We start from the raw sequence: 23,192 nt of genomic DNA on the forward strand, positions 1-23,192 counted from the left end.
TAGTACAAACATCGCTAATGTCACATAACTTTCCCGACATGTGGCCAACAGTAATGTTTTAATGTTCTTCATTATAAAAACATTCACGCATAAATAAGTGACATAATATTCAGTACTTACTTCTAAAAGTTTACTCTTCGGCGGCTCCGCTTCCGCCGTTTCTTTCGGCAAAATTATCCACACCACCACCGCGCTATGAAATCTGGGATATGTTGGGCCATGAAGGCTACACCGACGCATCCTTAAAAACGAGGGAAATTAAGGACGCATTTGAGGGTCGCATTTCGAGCAGCCTTTGAATTGGGACAGCCTTCGTAATCGGCCTTAAAATTCAAGGCTTTTAAGGCTGCAGACCCTGAATTGGGATACAGTCCAAATCTGGTCATTGGTACTTCCTGGCTTGTGTAGTTACTAGGTTACAAAAGCTCAACACTGCCCCTAGCGTCCTGGAGCACTCCCTTTGTGTTTTGGGGTTGCATGTGTTTTGGAGTTTGCATGTGTTTTGGAGTTTGCAAGTGTTTTGGAGTTTGCATGTGTTTTGGAGTTTGCAAGTGTTTGGGAGTTTATTAATTTCGAAAAAAAAAAATCATGATATCAAGCTTGGCCTCACCGTGATTAATTTTTTCTGAAGCACTGAAACATTGATGTCTGGGACAGCCCAGGGCATGCTTTGTACCCCATGCATTTTGTTTTTTTTGTTGTTGTTGTTGTTTTTTTAAAACTTTTCTTAAAAATAAATGAATAATGCTAAGAAAAGGCCGTAGAGCAGTAAAATGGTGGTTTAATAATACTTTTAATCATTATTTGTGTTTGAATCAGACCTATTCAATCATATGACGCACACACTGTAGGGTGTGGAAAAGAGGAATAGCCTCAGTTTTGGACCTCATTATAAATCATCACCACCATGTGAATTCCCAGTATATACTCATAGTAATGCCTGCCTGCTGTAACCCCATAAATTCCTTCGGGATTAAGAAAGTATTTCTGATTCTGATAATGTCCTGTTGAAATTTGCAAGTGAGACCTGTTTTTGTTTTCGGTTTTTTGCATTCTGTTTTCCATAAGCTGTTATTTACCATCATTACTGTGTAACTGTGAAAGAAAGGACTTCCAGCGTTGAGAAAAAATATAATTTAGAACATTAAGTCTCAGATGATTTTGTTCTGCAGGATGTGCAAACTGTGACCTTTAATACAAATCAGTTATTACACAAAATCAAAATATGGATTAAAGAGAAAAAGTGTTTATCTGCCATGCATCAGGTCAGCTGTGATTTTGAATGAGTTCTGTATCTGATTTTCCATTTTATGTCGTTCAGAAAGCATAATGTTTATTCTAAGCATAAATTGCAAGTACAAACATACTGATACTTGCACAGTTGGAATGAGACACATGTGACACTGATTTGATTAGGAGTAGACCATCTGTGTTTACCGACAGTGAGATAAAGTATTTTTCAAAATCCTGGTTGTGTTATCTCATTAAAAGTGCGTGCTTTAAAATCCCCCATGTGGATTTCAAAATATTAGCTTTATTGTAAAACTGCACCTTAAATGTTTTACAGAAAATAGAAAATTTGATGACTAAAATTGCCTTACAAAGATTTTCATTTTTCCCTTACAAATCAATGCATGGAAAGAAAACATTATATATATATTTTTTTGTTTTCTGGCTTGTCTGTTAACCAGTTAACCGGGTCCCCATTCCTGGTAATATTTTAACGCAGTATAAGAGATACAATTTGAATCCATGCAGTGACCAATACAGCACTCATCTCTACTTCAAAACTGGGTACAAACCCACTCCTACCATAGACTGTCAATCTCCATTCCCGCCACCAACTGGGTTTATATGAGGCTAAAGAACTTCAAACAGTAGGGAAGAAAACGGAGAGGAGAGGAGATGAGAATGAAAGAGAGATCAAGAGGATGGAAAAATCACACCTCTGTTCAGTCTTTCCTTGTGGACGGGACAGCAGGAAAACATGTAACACGTAGTAGAGAATTTCCCTTGATAGGTAAATGTGGCTTAATATAGACATATCCTGCTCCTCTGTTTGACCTTAGCTCACATTTTAGGTTTACAGCTCAACTCCTTACACTTGTCAAGTCTACAGGTTCCTATATGCTGATAAGAAACAGATAAGAAATGAAAATATTATTTTTTATGTGAATCTCAGTGGGTGGCACTTTATTTTACAGCTCAGTAATAACATGGTTTGTTTGAACAATGGTAACAGTTCAAACAAAGGATCTTTTTATGACATAAGGGAGGATAATTTTATCATTATAATAAGGTAAAATGTATATCAACCTGTAAACTATTATTATGAGGTTACTATGATATGAATGTCACTATAGTGAACATTTTTTATTCCCATATACTGTACAGAAGTGATCCTTTTACAGGTTCTTTAACTGATTTTTTTCCCCTCATATACATCGTTAATAAATTATTACCCCAAGTTATTGCCCCACATTTACATTTTAATCAGATTTAAGTCAGCCAAAAGCTCAATACAAACCTTTGGCTTGGTTGTTAGTGTGGTAATTAACCCTTACATTCATATTTCATGTCTTCAGAATAACATAGTAACATAATTCCCTTATAAGTGTTTATATAAAATTTGGAAATACAGATCTGTTTACACATGTCTAAATAGCTTGTTGGACTAGAATATATTGGTGGTTAATCTTTAACTATTAATCCATAATAAATATTTTTTCAGAGTGCAGGTAGAGAGAGAGCTTATTCTTTTAGGTTTTACAACCTGATTTATCCTTATCATCACACAATCAAATCCAGTTTTGTCTAAGATGCGAAACCATAGCAACAATAATTATTTAAATATTTTTTATAGAAAGTAGAAATTGCAAAAACATTTTCTTAAAACAAAAAACACAAAACCGTTATAATCATTAAACACTGCCCCCACTGTTTTATCTTGTAAAAGAAAAGGAAAAGAAACTAAATAACCTGAAAATGTGTTATACTAGGGACAGATTGGCAGCCTGTCCAGGGTGCACCCTGCCTTCTCACCCAGTGACAACTGTGATAGGCTCCAGCACCCACACAAGCCTGAATTGGATAAGTGCAAGAAAATGGATGGATGGAAGTACAAGTCACACTTAAACTATACATTCAAAGAACACTCCTATGAGCCTGCACTGTCAGTTAGGGAAAGTACAATAAAATACACACAGCACATTGCAGATACACAATTGCACATCAGTACATCTGTCATGAAGTAGCTGTGTGCAGGCAGGAATTGGCCTCAAACGCAAATTCACCAAAATGAAACTTAACTCAAAAATGCAGCTTTATTCGCTGAACAGATGAAAAGGCAATACAAACAATACCAAAATAAACTGGGAAATGACTAAACTAATCACACGGGGAGGCACACAAGGAAACACAGCCAAGAGGGAGGACGCGATACGGAACTGAGGGAGAGCACTGACATAATGGGCTGGGAAAGCATGGAATAAAACACAAGGAGGGAAAACAAGGTGTCACGGGTTGCCCTTGAGGATCCACACGCAGAACTCCTGAGTTGCGAGTTAAAAATGCACGTTTATTTACAGTTTCTTCACCGAGTGTATTTACAGACTGTGCGGGAATAGTGCTATATACAAGACGTGAGGGGGGCAGGGTTCCAGGGAAAACGGGGAATCACACACACGCTCCACTCCGACCTCTCTCTCCACTAGTGACCAGTCGCTCCTTCTACACACCGCTCAAGGAAACACAGCCTTGCTGATCCCCCAGGCCGTGACACAAGGCATAAGAACTCACAGATACACAGAGGGAGACACAGGGGTTAAAGACACAAGGGGAAATGTAATAAAGGACATCTAAACAGAATAACCAGGGAACCCTTAGAATAAGCAGTAGACCTAAAACATAATAACACCAAATGACAAAAATACAGGAAAACACAAAACAGTTGTGCACGGTAGAAATCCCAGGACCATGACAACATTAGTAGCTTAGAGCAAAAAGCCAAATGTCTTTGGATCTAAATTTCATAGCTTAATATTTGCACATTGACAGTAAACTCTGTCAGACACAGCTTTCTTCAAAAATATTGTCCAATAAGGTGGATTGTTATAGTATTTTACTCTTTATCATTTGTTCATTGCCATGCATTTCTTTCATTTTTATTTTTGCTGTGTGAAATTGCTATCTTTAAACTATATATCGAAATATTCACATTTAAAGTAAAATAATCAAGTTAAAAAGCTTCCCTATTTACTCACCAGTGCCCAGAGTTTTAGTGTAAATTATGTTTCTGCATTGTATTTTTCCTACATCCTCTTCATCTTTAAAAATCACACATAGCCACATGTTCCAGTCGTCAAAACCAACTGGTGTCCCACAAAATAATAGATAAAGCATTACTCTGGAAACAACAAGACCATGTTTATTTTGGTAACACTGCCCAAGAACAAACTGACTGCTTATAAAATTTATTATAAATTACTGCAACTCTACCTGCTTTTAACGTGTTCTCTGTGCTAATAAGTCTAACACCAGTGTCCCGACTCACTCCCAGCCGCACAAATTGGACTTAGACTTTGACAGCCAGAAGAATGTCCAGTTCTTCTGGCTGTCACTTTGCCACGTGACGGCCAGCAGAACTGGACATACCAGGCTTCTCAGTTAGCTAAGTTCACTAATGTTAAATGTTAATGTCAATAAAAGAAAGAATGTGATGTTTGTGGATTTTACATAAAAGTCAAGCAGTTGTTTTGGGGTTTTTTTTTTTTTTTTGTTATTCAATTCAATTCAGTTCAATTCAGTTTTATTTATATAGCGCCAAATCACAATAACAGTCACCTCAAGGCACTTTATATCGTAAGGTAGATCCTACACTAATACATACAGAGAAAAACCCAACAATCATATGACCCCCTATGATCAAGCACTTTGGCGACAGTGGGAAGGAAAAACTCCCTTTTAACAGGAAGAAACCTCCAGCAGAACCAGGCTCAGGGATGGACGAACATCTGCCATGACCAGTGGAGTGAGAGAAAGAAGACAGAATAAAAGACATGCTATGGAAGAGAGACAGAGATTAATAACAAGTATGATTCAATGCAGAGAGGTCTATTAATACATAGTGAGTGAGAAAGGTAACTGAAAAAGAAATACTCAATACATCATGGGAAACCCCCAGCAGCCTACGCCTGTTGCAGCATAACTAAGGGAGGATTCAGGGTCACCTGATCCCACCCTAACTATATGCTTTAGCAAAAAGGAAAGTTTTAAGCCTAATCTTAAAATTAGAAATAGTGTACGTTTCCCGAATCCAAACTGGAAGTTGGTTCCAAAGAAGAGGGGCCTGAAAACTGAAGGCTCTCCCTCCCATTCTACTTTTAGATACTAGGAACAACAAGTAAGCCTGCAGTGTGATAGCGTTAGTGTGCATTAGTGAGCTCTAATGGGGTGATATGCTACTATAAAGTCATTAAGATAAGATGGGGCCTGATTATTTCAGACCTTGTATGTGAGGAGCTGATTTTGAATTCAATTCTTCAATTTAGGATTATATTTAGTCATTATTATCTGCAGCACCGACTTTCTTACTGTTTTCCTCATCTTTGACTTTTTTCATCATTCTTTTTTCACTCCCAGAAAGGACTCCTCTTCATTTCCATTGATTGGCATGAGTCATCAGGATTGTTTAAACAGAATCATTAACACCACTTTCAGGTTTACTCAACAGAATGAGTTGAACAGGTGAGCCCCCACAGGTCAGGTATTTCCAATAGTTCCAGCAGTTTCCAGCTGTTATTGCAAAATTCCCACATTGCACTGCTCTGCTGTAGTTTAAAGTTTGCCAGCCCTCTGCGTCCTCCACTGGCCTCGGGCCCTAAACAGTTGTTTGTGTTGCCTGGTGGCATTTTGGCACCTGACTGCTGTCAAATGTCAAAATAGGTCACATTTTATCCAAATCTGCAGTCACTTTGCAACCCACCTCCACCTTTGCTCCCACTTTCCCTGCTGCATGTGACTCAATCAGCAGAAACCAGTCTGCTTTCACTGATATCTACCAGAGGAGATGGTAAATATAAATTACTGCGGATGGCGATGACAGTCTTCTGGATCCTGGTCCAGTGGTTTTAACTAAAATAAGCTGCACTTGCTTTGTTTGCACACTTGTGTTCATTCCATGCTAAACCATCTCTGTGCGCTACATTCATTTAAAGGCACCATTTCTACTTTTTTGGGGTCTTTCTCTTTCTGTAGAATGAGCTCCTTACTATCCAGTCTGTCTTCCTTTGTTACTTCTCTTTTTCTTACCATACATTTCTACTTCTTGCAGTGTAGTACTGACTCTATAATGGATTAAAGAGAGTGTAACAACAATGTTTTCCGCAACACTACCTTTGTGCAGACAGAAGGATTCTAAGTGATCACCTCAAGCAGGGGAACTTGTAGGAGTTGCTTAAATAATTTTTCATGGCTCAGTTTTCACCCATTCCTGCAGGAAAGCTGCATGCTAACTCACTTCCCTTTTAAATCAAATTTACATGAATTTTCAGTGTTGGATGGCCTAATCCTGATTTCATGCACTTTGCAGCCTAAGTCTGCTTAATTTTTTTTTTTTTTAAATGACAAAAATGAGGATATTCTTACACCTTTAACCCGTAGTGTATGTGATGGCAATTATTAATGAAGTTATCACAAGGCTGTGAATCCTACATCCAGACTGCATGTAGACTGCATCACAGTCCCAAAGCAAGTATTAACTGAAACAGCTAAATCTAAACCTCAGTTAGCTTAGTGTATAGGAAAATGAGTATTGTGAGACATGACTTTAAAATAGTCTGTCATTGTGATTATACCTGGGTGTTATCAACAAATATAATTATATATGAACATCTGACTAATTTATGACTTTTCCTAAAACTGTTAGTTTGAAGGATCATTTAGGAAGCTCCTGATTTTTGTCCAAAAAGCAAAGCAGGGTAACAGCTGGCAGATTATCTAACTACAAACCTAACTGTGATGTAAAAGGAGTGGGTGACGGGGACGGATGCAGAGCGGCATCACTCATTTCTGTTCATTTCTCCAGCTCCAACTTTTGAAATAGATACTGGTGCAACCTCCTCTACTATTCAGTGTGATTGACGCTTCAGCTGACAGAGCTGTCAGCAGCGAGGCAGGAGAGACGCTTTGTGGTGCGCCAGGATTTTATAGCTGAACCATGACCAGGATGCACACTTTTTATTTCTCTGACTGCGTGGTGTTCTCGCCTTTTCACAGTGCAAGCAGTGACCAAAGCCATTAAGATGAAAGTCTAAAGCATGGTGTGGGATGGCTGTTGTGCAGGTGAATTTTTCATGACAGAAGACAGCCAGGAATAATCTACTAAAAAAAGAAGACAACAAAGAAAAGTCAAGCCCAAAAGCACATGATTTGCTTTTGGTTTAAACAATTTAAACACAGGCATTAAACCGATGGGATGCATCGACTTAATTTCACTGTAAATATGTAGCCCATAGATATTTAAAGGGGCTAAGTTTTATTTCTAATGTACATGTATATATGATTAGTTCTATTTGTTAACTTTCATATATCCATATTAGTGGAAATTAAATTTGTTGTTAAGGTGCTTTAATTTTGAAATAAGAAGTCAAGTGGAAGAACAAGCAGAGAGAGCGGGCGCAAGGAATCCGATTGTTCAGTCTGACGTCACTAGCCGTGTTGGGGCCTAAACTCTGCTGCAGGTCCATATATCAAATGATCACTGTGGCATTACTGAGAGTTAAAACACTGTCTTAAGTCTTTCATCTTTAATAAAATTATCAGCGTTCTGCTCTACCAGGTGTAACAACTGAGTTTAACATCCAGGCATCCATGACAATGGAATTTATGACATCTGAGTTAGAAGTTAGCAGGAAGTTAGCTCGCTAGCTTCCATCTAAATACAATATAGCATGTCCTGACTGCGGTGTTTTGGAAACAAATTAAAACGTACAGCTTTCTTATCACTTCCAACATAAATGAAGACAGAAAACTAAACAGCAGTGACGTTTGTAGGGTTACTGAAGTTTGGCTAGCTGGTATATAATGATGTGCTACATGACCGCTAGCGACACAGCTATGTTAGCATAATATAAACAAGCTAACTTTTTTCCTACTCGATAAAAGTTAACATGAGTGTTCTCAGTGGTCAGGAACAAATGTAATCGCATGGCAGGATGCTGTAAAAGGACCAAACTTCAGCCAGGAGAACAACTGAGATAATCCATCCACAATACGAGGTTAGTCATTCATATACTGCTGCATGGGCTGGGCTGTAGTTACATCGTAAGGTTTTAAAAACTGAGCTTAAATAAATGATTAGCGATAATAAAAGCCGAGGGAGGTCAACGGTGATCACTGACTTTAAACATGTTAACAACACAAAAGCCATATTAAATGCAGACTACTTTAGGCCCAGAAGTAGGATTCGTCACGTCATCACTTAATAATCGGATAGCGAAAGGGAAGAGACGGAGGTGGAAGAGCGTGTGGTTGGATCCGGCTAACATCAAATAGGACACTTGTGAGGGACGCCATGGGTAACCCATCCTGCGTCTACAGCCAAGGAATGTATTAAGGGACAATGGGAGTAAGGGAGTTAGTGCAGCTCAGACTAGCTTTGTATTTCTGCCCAGAAAACCAGTTAGCGGCTAGCTGACTAGGCTAACAGAGTGAGCTCCAACGGGGAGCAAATTACAACAAGAACTGTACGGGACTTAAGACTTCAGACCAGCGAGGCTGGAGACATGGCCGGTTAGATTTGTAGCTCCGTGGGAGTAAGCTTGCAGCTCTTCTGGTGGTGCGACAGACAACGCGGTGGGCAGTGAGTTTTGCTTGAACTTGACTGGGTGCCTTCAGAGGAGAAGCACCTTTTTTGTTTTATTTTCAGGACCGTTGGTTCCCAAGACCACGAGCAGGGATCCAGGCCTGCAACAATGGAACTTGGTGATTGGGACCCATTTAGGTAAAGTAGTGAAGCTTAACATAAAGGACTGTAGTTTACTGCATTTTGATAACACAAGTGACAGTTTGATTTAATGATTTCATTTTTGTTTTTGCACGTCACTCAGTAAACATTTTTGGTTCAAGTTGGTTCAACTTGAAGATCTTGTTTCATTGTAATGTTCCCAATTTCCAGCTAAAGGTATAGTAAATAGTTATTTGTGTGGCAAGCGTGGGAAAAGGTGGGATGCTGAAGTTACCAGTCAAGAATTAAACTACAAGGAATTTTCTGAAAACTAGGGGAACAGGAACTGATAACAAACTGGTAAGATAAAGTAAAACGAACTCAGGGCTTGTCTGGTTATTTCAGAGGGTGGAAGCCAGGGTTGCTACAAATATATGAACCTGACACAGTTGCAGTCTTATTATGTAATATCATAATAGATGTTTTTTTTTCTATAGAAACGTTAAGACCTCTGGAAGCAGTACTTATTAACAATAACAAGAAACTAATACACTTATGTCAATATACTAATGCAAGAACAAGATTGGGATAAATGAGAGAATATGCTTGTTAAACAATATTCTGAACACAAATAGAGTAGATGTTATATATGACTGCAATTTCAATTAGATAGAACATAAGAAATCAGCAGTTTTTTAGTCCTCACGAGGCACAGGGGAGGTGAACTGAACTGCTTAGTGCAGTACCCCCATGTGTGCACTTACATGTTTTTTGTTGCCCCCCCAGGTCTGTCATGCAAAGGTGTATGTGGATATTGAGAGAGCAATGAACAGTGTGAATATTGTGTTCTACATGTTTCTGCACACCTCAGGAGGTGCATGTGATTGGCTGGCAAGTTTAAATACTCATTGATCTTGGGTCTAGGAACACCTTATGAGCACCTACCAATCATCCTTATATAAACAAATTCCATTACCCTGTACTTATTACATGCAAACAAACTACATATCTAATATATGCTTTTTATGAAATAAATGTTTAAAGGAAAATAAGAACATTTTTCAGGACTATAGTTAATTTACATGCTCCATTTTCAGGGTATTTCTTGTCCTGATATTTAATATTTTGGCACAGTGTCACACTCTCATAGCTTCCTAAAACACTGGAGCAGAGCAGAGCATGTTTTGCTATTATGGCACTGCAGAATCTCTGCTCTCAAAATGACCTAAGCAGGACATCAAAGAAAGTCCTAGGCAGTTTATTAACAAACAAATAATACATCAGCTACAATTGCAAGCATTTGCTTGAATTATTTATAAGAATAGAGGATATACTGCATGCATGTTAATGTATAGGACTTATTTACACATTAAAAGTATACATAGATGCTGATGCGGTTCACTTGTACGCCACAAGGGGAAAAAAGTAGAGGCAGACTGTCTAGTTCATCACTACAAATTAAGATAACCAAAAAAGAAGCCCTGAGACTGCAGGCTCACAGCTGGAATTGAAGTTTGTGATCAAACCGTACGGGTTATTGGCTTTAATTAGGCCTAACAGCCTGGGGCTGTGTTTGTAGTTTTATCTGTGACATCTGGGAGCAACACAATCTTCCTGTGCAGGGATCATTAGAGCCCACCCCTCAGTCAACTCAGGCACAGGTAACGGTGTTAACTGGAGAACAATAACACGGTAAACTCTGACCAAAAGCATTCGTGAGTTAAAACAAAAGAAAAATAGGTTAATTGAGCTCTCCATTTTCTAAGAAGTTTTCAAGTACAAACATTATCATTTCGTGCGATTAGTCTTAAAAGCTTTAAGCCATTGTGCACAAGTTGGTGGAAACTTATATGCACTTATAAATGGAGCATATGAGCAATGGGAAATGGACTCCATCAAAGGGATCCAGTGTCCTATGAAGGTTTTTTGTTTTTTTTTTAAAAAAAAGAAAAGAGGAAATCTTGTTGACACTTTTTGGCATTAATTATACTCTAATGTCCCACCCGTCTAACCTGTAAATAATGCACTGTACGTGTAAATTCTGCCAAAAGTTTGGACTTTTCAGCTCAATTCCTGTGGCTCTGTTTTGCATAATCCAAAGCCATTTCCACACAGCTTGCCTTACCTATAATGAGGTGAGCACAGTAAAGGGCATATTATAAATGTCATTCCATGCACTATTCAAATGAACAAGCCAAGGGTATATTGGCAAACATTACAGCACTTCTTTGCAAGATGAAACAGTATGTGTGAGCTCAATTTCTGAGCCAACTATATGCTTTGCTTTATGCATTTAAATGTTTACCACTTTCTTCTCTCTTGAAACTCAAAGATGTCTTAGGAACTTAGACAAACTTATCCAAAACACATTTAAAAAAATATTTAAATGATAATTCTTCACACTTTGGTAATCCTTTCTATTACAACTTGATAATAATGCCATAATAGTGGTGTAATAAGGTGGAAAAGCAAGTTATTACTGCTTTAGGAGTAAAGTAAAGTTCCAGTATTATTAATACAAGTTTCTAACCCCTTATTACTCAATAACATAGACTTACTTACTTAATATTACTTTGTTATTCCTTTTTTGTTTTTTAACTTACTACCTGATTATTTACCAAGATGTATTAGAACATGCTGCCAACATTTTCTTTGGCTCCATAGTCCATGATGCGCGTCGAAGGAGCTATTGAAAGAGATGCTATCACTGGATTTTGTTTTACACTACTGAATTATGATGTAGAACAACTCTGATCAAACAAATCTTTTCCTGTGTCTTCACTTTGATTTCACTTCCACTTATGAAATCAAAATCTGCCCCTATTCTTACTGTTTTATTATACAAAAGTAATCCTTTTTCCTTTATGGATATTTTATTGAAGTTCATGTTTTTTGTCAGACATGGTTGGAAGAAAGGTATTAGTTCACGAGGCACTAAATAAAATAGTCAGCACATTTTCCCAAACTTCATAAAGAGTATGAATTTACAGGTATAGATTCCTGACATTTTCTCAGAAGCAACAATAAAGAGGATAATGCCTGAGATTAATTTTCTGTTCTTTAGCATGCAAAAGTGTATTTCATCTGGGCTGCAATAGATGTAATGAAACTCAGCATCTCTGGTTTATTTAAAGTCCTCAGTTCCCTCTGGTCTTCATCGTGTCATTATACTCCTCCATGTTGTGTGCTCAGCTTATGTTTTTGTTATGCTTGCTGGTTCTATCTAATAAAGTTGCACTTTGAGTTGACTTTTGTCTGAGGGTCTTTTGTGCTGTGTGGTAGGTGGGTCTGCTGTCCACCTACCACACAGCACACCTTGACAATATTTTCTGTTACTGCAGTATGCAGAGGACTTCAGCCATGAACTGATTACACACTGGATTGTGAATTCAAATGATTTTCTTGTAACAGTCGATTTCATTTTCAGCAATCAAGTTCAACCTATTGGATTTGTATTGTTAACTCACTGAAGTGTTATTGGGAGAACAACAACTAAAGAAACATAGATTAATCTGAAAGGAACAAATCAGGACTTAAAACCTAACCTATGAAAAGAGAGAAACATATTTTTGTTTTGTTTTTTTGTTTTATTTAATTCCTTCTGGGATTTAGATCCAACAGGTAAAGTATGCATAGTATGCGCCCGCGCGCACACACACACACAAACACACATGCAGCTATTACCCATTTCTTGTTTTTATACTTAAATGATTGTTGAATAAAGACATTGATCTGACACGTGTAAAATGGTAAGTATTTGTATAGCTCTTTTCTAGTCCCTAAGGACCCCAAAGCGCTTTACACAACCAGTCATTCACACACACATTCACACATTGGTGATGGCAAGCTACATTGCAGTCAATGCACCCCAGGGTGGGGCAGAGGAGAGGCTGCTGGACACTAGCACCACCGGGCCCTCTGACCACCACCAGTAGGCAACGGGTGAAGTGTCTTGCCCAAGGACACAACGACCAAGGCTGTCCAAGCCGGGGCTCAAACCGGCAACCTTCCGATTTCAAGGCGAACTCCCAACTCTTGAGCCATGATCGCCCCCACTCAAGTTCATCCTGTTGGATTTGTATTGTTAACTCACTGAAGTGTTATTGGGAGAGCAACAACTAAAAAAACATAGATTAATCTGAAAGGAACAAATAAAGGTTAACTGAGGTTAACTGGTAGGTGGGGGAAGACGAGGTTACATCAGGTGAGGAGCTGCAGTGTCCCTCCTTTGGAACAAGCAGAAGCGTTTTTTTCTTCTTTTTCAGGAACTCTTTCATGAGCACTTTTTTCTCAAGGTTGAGGGTTTTCAACTCATCGTTTGTTTCTGCATGTTGCTTCTCAAGTTTCAAGCATCTTTTCTCCACTTCTTCTAATTTTGCTTGTTTTTCTTCAAGCTTGTCTCTCAGTTCTTTAGATGTTGCTTCCATTAAGGGCAGGGATTGCTCAGTAGGTAGAGTGGTGGCCCCATGATCGGAAGGTTGGGGGTTCGATTCCCCTGAACAGCTACCCTGAGGTACCCCTGAGCAAGGTACCGTCCTTACACACTGCTGCCCACTGCTTCACTGAGTGAATGGGTTAAATGCAGAGAGGAATTTCCCCACGGGGACCAATAAAGTACACTTTCTTTCTGTATTAGCTTTGCCGTCTGTATGTCTCTGTTGTATTTTCTTGTGCATGTCTTCCAACTGCTGTTTTCTACTCTGGATTTCTTGAAGCATACACAGCAGGTCTTCATGTGTTTTCTCTAGTTGTTGCTTATACGCCTACATTTCACTGTTTTTGCACTTCAAGTTGTTATTAGAAAGTTCTTGAAGTTCTGTGTTTTTTCCTCAGCATTTCAGTGATCCTACTCTGCATCTCTGACCATTGCTTTTCCAGTTTTTTTCTTTTCTCCTTCCAGTTCAGTTGTTTTGTACTTAATTTTATTATAAAATTCTTGCAGTTTTAGATTTTTCCTTTCAAAATCCTGGAGAATACGTTTTTCTTCTTTCTGTTTGATGTCCTGTTGCTCTTTCTCTTGGAGAATTTCTTTATTTTTTCTAGAGCTTCATCAAGCTTTGCTCGCAAGCCTTCATTGTGTTTCGCGATGTTCTGAAGCTTGGAATTCATTTCTTTTTGTTTGATGTCCTGTTGCTCTTTCTCTTGAAGAAACTCTTGATTTTTGAGCAGTGTTTCATCAAGCATTGCTTTTAGTGACTGTTTAACTGTATTTTATCTCCATGTCTTTGAGTTTGCACTGCATCTCTCTCTTCATTTCTTCATTTTTTTTTCCAGAGCTTCATCAAGCTTTCCTTGGAGCTCCTGATTCTTTTCGTCTTGGAGATCACATTGTTTCTCCTCAATAATACATTCCTTTTCTTGAAGCAGGTAGGACGGTTTTCTAATTTAGCACTCTTTCTCTCATTTTCTTGCATCAGGAACATAATCTTCTCTCTGTTCAAGAGATTTTCATTGTGCATTTCTTCCAAGCGCTTCTCCTCTAGTTCGACTTGTTCATCCCAAGTACGAGAACTGAGGTAAGGGTCTTCTGGTTCATCCCAGTGAAGAGAGCTGGGGTAAACTTCTTGTGTTTCTTGGTGTTTTCCCTGAGACATCTTGGAGTGTGTAGAAGTGACTATGAAAAGGATCCAAATGTTTTAAAATGTTCAACTAATCAGTAAAGTTTCAATCCCTGTTATTATTATTTTTTAAATGTGTTATTGCAATAACATACAGCAGAACACACATTATATGATTAATAAGACACTGTAACCCAAGTTAATATTGTTTGATGTCAGTTGTATTTTATATATTTGGGGACTGTCCTTAAATGAGCGTGAGTAGTTGTATTTTCATTGCTGTAGTTCTTTTGTACTTTTGCTTTTGATGCATTGTTCCATTGTCAGTCGTGCCGCACCTTTCAGTCGCAATTTGTTTTTCAGATGTTAACTTCATAAGTCATATTTTAGTAATATGTGAACATTTGTTATAGTGACATTTGTTATAGTGACATGTTTTCATATCATATATAACATCAGTTTGTTTTAAATGTTTTTCTTCTGTGTTGTCTTTAGTATAACGTTAAGGGTATAATGTTGATCATCCACAATGCAAGGTGTCGCACAGTTAAGCAGCATGATGATTCATTATTGAAGAATGTCATAAACAGTATATAATGGTTTTCTTATCAGTTTTTGACATTTTCCATGAAATGGTTTTCAAATTTAGAAGAAAGAAAGTGTACTTTATTGGTCCCTGTGGGGAAATTCCTCTCTGCATTTAACCCATTCACTCAGTGAAGCAGTGGGCATCCATTGGGCGCCGGGGGAGCAGTGTGTAGGGATGGTACCTTCCTCAGGGTAGCTGTTCAGGGGAATCGAACCCCCGACCTTCCGACCATGGGGCCACCACTCTATCTACTGAGCTATCCCTGCCCTTAATGTTAACTTAATGTTCTTGGTTTTAGGTTCTTAGTTTTAGTCTTAGGTGTGTCTGCTTTTCCCCCCTCGTTTAGTGGACTAAGAAATTAACTGTCAGGAACCATCGCCATTTCCAGCTGTTTTTTTTTTTATCTGAGTGAAGAGATGTGGGAAATAACAAAGTACAAATACTTAATTACTGTGCTTAAGCACAATTTTCAGGTATCTGTACTTTACTTAAGTAGTCATTTTTTGTGACAACTTTTAGTTTTCTCCTGACATTTCAAAATGGGCTTGTTAATTTTGTTTTAAGGTGTTTGATGGACGGTATTTTGTCACTGCGGACCATTAAACAACAAGGCTAAACTGCAACATAGGAAAGGAAGTCCTGTTCACCTGTGAATCACCAGGGTTTGTGACATAAAACCAATGAAAGAGCCAAAACTGTGTGGCATAGTCACTGGCTGAAGTGGGCCAGAGTTTTTATTCATTTATTTTGCACATCATATGAACGACCGCAGGACGTGGTTGCAGTACTTCAGCAGCTAGTACTGCAAGATGAGCGAGCATAAAATGAGTAATATTTTTTTAAGTGGCAAGTAATTTCAAATGCAATATTGTGTGTTCAGTTCTTAAGAGTATTATTCGTTTCATATTCTCGTTTTTGTTTGGTTGAAAGGATTTATGGTTAAAGTCTTATAGTTTTCTCATAGTGGGTTTAATCGTTTGTTTTCGGTGTATTCTTTGTCTGTTTCCCAAGTCATGTCTCTGTTTATTGTCCCTTTGTGTTTGTCATGTCTGTATGTGTCAGTCTCAGTGGTAGTTTCCTGTTTTATTTTGATATTATTTTGATTATTTTGATGTTTTATTATCTTCTCCTGCTCTTACTTATGTTTAACTTTGCGTCCCCTGTCATTTGTCTGTTCTTGTTTTGCCCAGCTGTGTTGCATCTTCCTAATTACCTCATGTGTGTATTAATAAAGCACATTGTGGGAAAACACTGAACTGAACACACATTTACTTCATTTTCTATGTCTGTTTGATGATAACTACAGAAAAAGTGGGACATCTGGGCCCTTTGTTTAATCTTATGCAATCCCTTTTCTGTTTTTTTTTTCCCTTTTTATTATCATTTTTCTTCTTTTCAGACTCTTGAATCAAACCATAATTCTGTCACTGTGATATTCTGGTTGTCCATTAGTTTTAATAGTTTTATAGAGTAATTTGCTTTATGATGATGCACAGTTTAACAATTGACCATCCTAATATTCTATATCGAGGCACTTAGACTTTTCCGTTTTTTCCCCTCAAGATGAGCACTTTAGATAATGTAATTTGTGTTCTAAGGAATTCATGTTCTGAACATTTTTAATACCGTAAGCAGAAATGCATTTGTGCTCTTGAAATATTTAAGGACTCTTGCAGGGCTAATTTATCACTTTTCATCTCATTGACTGGGTGATGAATAATCCTTTACCGTAAACATTTTGTCATCCAAGGTTCAAGGTTCTTTATTTGTCACATGCATAGTTATACAAGTATAACACACAGTGAAATGTAGCCTGACACGCTCCTCGACATGTGCAAAAATTGGGGGGGGGGGGGTGTAGAGGAAGAACATTATATATATATATATATATATAAGTATATACATGGGTGAATGTGCAGTAGTAGCAGCAAGCAGGTGAATTCTGTACATTAATATGAATAGACATCTGACTATTTTACAGGATAGACAATATAAACATATTTAAAATTAAAGGAATTTGAAATGTACATTGTGCCTTGGTTTAGTGTCTGGAAGAGATCCTGTCTCAGTCAATTATAGATGATGTGAGAGGGCGGGTGTGTGTGTTTAGGGCACGGATGGCTTGGGGATAGAAGCTCCTCTTGAGTCTCTCTGTCCTTGCCCGGAAGATGCGGAACCTTCTACCAGATTGCAGAAGTTGGAACAGTTTGTTGCCAGGATGGGACGGGTCCTTCAGTATCTGCGCTGCTCTAGTCCGGCATCTCCTGGTGTAGGTGTCCTGAAGCGGGGGGAGAGCAATCCTGCAGCAGCGTTCTGCTGTACGGATCACTCTCTGGAGAGCTTTTTGGTCCTTCACACAGCTGTTCCCAAACCACGATGTCATGTTCTGTGTGAGGATGCTCTCCACAGCGCCTGTATAGAAAATCCTGAGGATCTTTGGAGAGACCCTGAACTTCCTCAGTTGTCGTAGGTGATACAGGCGCTGCCTAGCCTTTTTGGTCTGGACCTGAATGTGGGCAGCCCATGTCAGGTCTGAGGAGATGTGGACACCAAGATACTTGAAGGACTGCACCCTCTCCACTGGAGCTCCATTGATGATAATGGGCTTGTAGTCTCTGTGCTGACCCCTTCTGAAGTCCACCACCAGCTCCTTGGTCTTGCTGACGTTCAGCTGGAGGTGGTTGTCCTGGCACCACGATGCCAGATTCTTCACTTCATCCATGTAGGCCGCCTCATCGTTGTTGGAGATGGCACCCAACACCACTGTGTCGTCAGCAAACTTCACAATGGTGTTGGAGCCATGGGTGGCCACACAGTCTGAAGTGTAGAGGGAGTAGAGCAGTGGCGAGAGGACACATCCCTGAGGTGCTCCTGTGTTGATGGTGATGCTGTTGGAGAAGCACCTGCCCACCCTCACCACCTGAGTTCTGCCAGTGAGGAAGTCCAACACCCATGCACACAGACGGCTGTTAAGTCCCAGATCCCTCAGCTTTGTGAACAGTCTGCAGGGCACTATTGTGTTAAACGCTGAACTGTAATCAACAAACAGCATTCGCACATAGTTACCCTGTTTCTTGTCCACGTGGCTGAGAGTGGTGTGTAGGACGTGGGCGATGGCATCCTCTGTGGATCTGTTGGATCTGTAGGCGAACTGCAGCGGATCTGTGGTGTCTGGGATGGAGGAGGAGATGATGTTCTTCAGCAGCCTCTCAAACACCTTCATTACTACCGAGGTCAGTGCAACTGGCCGGTAATCGTTCAGGGATGAGGGTTTGCTGTTCTTGGGCACAGGGATGATGGTGGATCTTTTGAAGCATGTGGGGACCACAGACTTCGCCAGGGACTCGTTGAAGATGTAAGTGAACACACCTGCTAGCTGGTCAGCACAGCAGCGCAGCAGACGGCCGGTGATGCCGTCTGGCCCCGCCGCTTTCCTTGTGTTCACTCTCCTCAGTGCCGCTCGGACGTCATGCTCCGCGATGCTGGTCACCGGTCTCTCGCTGATGACGTCACTGTCCTCGGTAGTCAGGCGGTAGATAGCATTAGCCGCCTGGCTAACCTCGAAACGGGCGTAGAACTGATTCAGCTCGTTGGTGAATGCAGAGTCGGCGTTGATCAGCGCAGTGTCCCTGGCTTTGTAGTCCGTAATGGTGCGTAGTCCGTGCCACATACTCCGTGTGTCGCCCTGGTGGAAGCGGGACTCCACACGTTCCCGGTACCGCGTTTGGCATCTCTCACCGCGCGCCGCACGCCGTATGAGGCCGCTTTGTAGGCGCTCATATCGCCAGTGGCGAGACCCGCGTTGTAGGAGGCGGTCCTGGCGTTTACTGCAGTGCGGATCGATCTGTCCATCCACGGTTTCTGGTTTGGGAATGTGGTGACTCTCGCAGTGGGGATAATCTCCTCCGCTAGCATATTGACGAAGCATACTGCTACTTCCGTAAACTCGTTGATTTTGACTGCGCATGCTCTGAACATGTCCCAGTCGACGTCGTTGAGTGCGTCCTGTATTCCCTATTATGTACTGTAAAAAGAGCAAAGGGAGAAGCTAAAACTTCCTTGTGTATAATGTGATAAATTTATCAGTGTGGAAGTAAAAATTTATTTTGCAAAAATATAAATGAAAACTAACGTAAATCAACCAACATCTTGAGCTTGCAGGCAAAGAAATCCCTCCCTTCGGTAACATCCTCATTGGTCTGGGTTTAATGGAGAAAACACCCTGATACACACCAGTTTGTTACCTGCTAACAGAGCCACTGTAAACTCCAGTTTAACCAAAGCACTTATGGTTTGGTGGTGTGAACATAGGCAGCATACTTGAAGTTCCTTATTCTCTTCTAAGGGATTTAAGACCTTGACCTTCTGGTTACAATCGGGCTTCGGTAACCTCAGAACCATTAGTATGTACGATTTAATACAGCACCTTAAGCTTAATTGCTTTTTACTCTGACACACATAACACTGCAATAATTAAATATGAACCTCACATCACTGAAGTGGTCTACATATATGGAAGGAAAAGCATACCTGCTTATAAATGTAAATGCATTACAATGAGTCATCCAGTAAAAAGGTAGCGCAAAAATAAAAATAGCTGAAAATGCCATCATATGACAAGTACTGGGATGTAGCAAGGTTTCTTGGTCTATCTATCTATGAGCACATTCACGTGTAAGCAGTGGAAGCTTCTGACCAATCACAAACCTGGTAACAAAGTGAGGCTAAAGACACAATACACAGCATAAGACGGATGTGAAACTCATTTTAAATCGAGGGTCACATACAAACCTGCTTTCATCTTAATATATCTTCATCTTCATCTTAGGTTGGGTCTTAGACTCAACCTCTCGTACATCTCAGGCCCTCTAAAGTACGGAGGCCTATCTCCCCTCACCACACTCCCTGCCGGTGGCTGATGCCCTCAGACGTTGGTGTGTTGGTGGTCCTTGTCGTCTGGGGCTGGGCGCTCATGTATGTACCGGCTCACTCCTGGTGGCCGATTGGCAGGGCCGGGCGCCTGTGGCCCGGCTGGGCTCCTTCCGGGGGGTGGGATGCCCTCGGGCCTCTGGCCTCTGGGCCTGAAGCTCGGTCCTCTCTGGCACAGCTGGCTGCCGGCAGAGCCCGCGGGCACGCCACTGCAACCCCCTCTGGCCTCTGCTCCGTAGCTGCAGGGTGACCTCTCGTTTGGGGCTCTACTCAGCTGTTCCCAGGAGGGTGGCACGGTTCCCCCCCCTTTGGTGGTCCTCCTCAGGTCCTTGTACTCTGGGGCCTCTGGATATCTGGGGCCTGGATCTCCTCCATACCTGCTTTATACCCTGGAGGACGGGGCTGTGGCTCCCCACACTCCCTAGCAGATCGTTACATGGAGAAACCTTTGGAATACAAGCATGATGATCCACACAGGTATGCACACAGGTGTACACACGGGTGTTCACAGACGCGGACTACACCTTTCTTGGCTGCCACCTTTCAGGGCCATGATGATCCACTTGGTAAAATAAATCCGCTTGGCATCTTTCTTGGCCTTAAGACAACAATTCTGGCACAGACCTCTTGTCAGGTGTTTTTATCCAGGTTTTTATCTAAGTTCTGTCTCATCTTGGTGCTGAGACTTGTGATTTATGTATTACTGACGAAGAGCACTCGACTAAAAAAGAAATGTTAAATGTATCTCTCAGAAAGAAGCATCTTCCACTTTTTTCAGGGCTACATCATCGTCATCACATTTTAACAACAGAAAACAGTCCAAGGTTGTATTTTATTCTCCATATCTGAATGCCCACTGGATCAGATATCCATTTGGCATTTCTTTGTAAGGAAAAGTTGTGTGCCTCTCTAAAAAAGAAAAAAAAATGGTGGTGGAGGAAACCTTGGTTTATATGTGTGTATGCAGAGGTGGGTAAACAATAGTAAGTCCACCACCTCTTAAATATATATTTTACTTTCTGTTACATCACTTGAATGTTTGACCTTCACCATGCAGAATGATTTATGAGCACAGTTTGACGTTACAAGGATGTTTTTACACTGGAGGAGGAAAGTTTCCTCAGAAGAGAATTTAACCTTTTAGCATCCACCAAGTTGTGGGGGACAGATTATAGACCCTTTGTTGTGTTTGTAGCATTCTGACGTTTTTTTATGGGCAGAGCTGAACTAGTAACAGAAAGTGACATTTCTGCTTTACTTTGTGGAAAACCAAGCATTGTAAATAAAAATACATACAAATCTATATTGAAGCATACATTGCTGGACATTGAATAGTGATATTTTTAATGCAGTTGTACAAAATGTATACTACCATTTTCTACCAGAGCTTCCACACGCAGTCTGATCTTTCTGCCCTCTCCTTTAAAACTATCAGTGATTTCACGTGATACAAAGGCTTAGCTAAGTTTGTGTTAATTTCTAGTATGATATAAATATAAGAAGATATCACCTTATGCCCCTTTGTTTTTTACATCCTGCAAGTTACAAGTCCATACGAGTATTCTAATTTGTTTACTTGCTAGTTTTGCAAACACAAATGTTGGTAATGTGATACATTTATTATTCCTTGATTTTATTTGATAACCAGTGGGGACCTCGAAATCCTGAAATGTGCACTGAATAATTTCATTTACTTTGATCTGTCTGTTAAAAGAATTGCAACTATAAACCTCTTCATTTTGCTTAAAATGGTGTCTTCAAGGTGATGCATAATTGACCCATTTTGTGCAGAAGAGTCGACTGACATGTCAAATGCCTTCATTTATGTGAGGGTTGGCAAACAAAGTTGATACCCATGACTGTGATGCTTGTTATCTCCAAGTGGTGTTTTAGATTTGTCATGCTCACTAACACAAAGGGACCCTAGGTGTGTTGCCCTTACTTCATAGTATACCCCTCAGTGGATAAGAGATGTATGTGCAAGCATGATTGGGAAAGCTCCCAGTCAAACAGGACTAGACTGGTTGGCAACCCCCTTGTGACCACCAGTCACTAGAGAAAAATATGTATTTCCTGATTGGTTGGAGTCCCTTGCAATTGCTAGGTGAAGTTCCCACTCAGGCATGCTATGGCTGCTTTGGCTGTTAGCAGATTGCCTTAGCTGGTCATAATTTGTATGGAAGATGACGACTTTCTCCATGTGGAATACACATTTTTCCCTAGTGACTGGTGATCGGCAGGGGGTTGCTGATCAGTCTAGACAGTTATGATCAAAACCCATCTTGCTAAATATATTTAATGCATTCCCAGCAGTTAAAGTGAAATATAGAACTGTTTTTCGAAAATAATAAACTAATGACAGTATTTTCATTCATAAATTGTTTTACTGAAACAAAATTGTAAGAAAAATCTAATCATCACTTAAAGTTTGCCAAAGATCTTACAATGCAATGAGCATGAGTGCATCAGATTCTGTATTAAATATCTTAAATATTCTAATGTGCTAAGTTTAAAAGGCACATACTGAAAGATACTGACTCTTCAGAGTTGGTGTATGTGGCTGGAGGAGGGCTACTTGCAGTGAGCTGCAGGGAGGCCCTGCATGGATGGATGGATTTTTGTTATGCTACTGCTCAGCTGCACTGATAGTGACATTGCTCAGCTATTTGCTTTTCAAAATATGTTTTGCAGCTACGGCTTCTCAGCAGTCAAGGCAAATGGTGAAGCAGGACAAGATTCTTTGAAACTTGAAGCGATTTAAAAAGCTGCCCCCACTCCCCAAAATAAAATGAAAAAGAAACAAAACAAGCAAACTGCATAATCTTTAAAAACACATCCACAATGTTTTGCATGCAACACCACCGATCAGTTACACACACTGTGAGTGCATGTTGCCTCAATCATTGGTTACTCAAACGCAGTAATTGTTTTCCCAAGAAGTAACAGGAAAGAGTAACACATAGCTCAATAACACTTCCTCTCTAATGTGCTTCGCTCAACTGATTATCCCCCTTGATGACACTATTACTCTTCTCCCCTGGCAAAACTGATAGACAACAAATTGACTGCATAAACTAAGCTTCAACCCACCACTATCGACATTAACTGGAGCTTTTCTACCTGTTTTTCAGGGTCTCATTTGGGGATTGCTTTCCCATGGTTAAATGAACCA

This window comes from Haplochromis burtoni, unplaced genomic scaffold, assembly GCF_018398535.1.
Source record: "Haplochromis burtoni strain Fernald_Lab_line unplaced genomic scaffold, NCSU_Asbu1 Contig_19, whole genome shotgun sequence".
NCBI lineage: Eukaryota > Metazoa > Chordata > Actinopteri > Cichliformes > Cichlidae > Haplochromis > Haplochromis burtoni.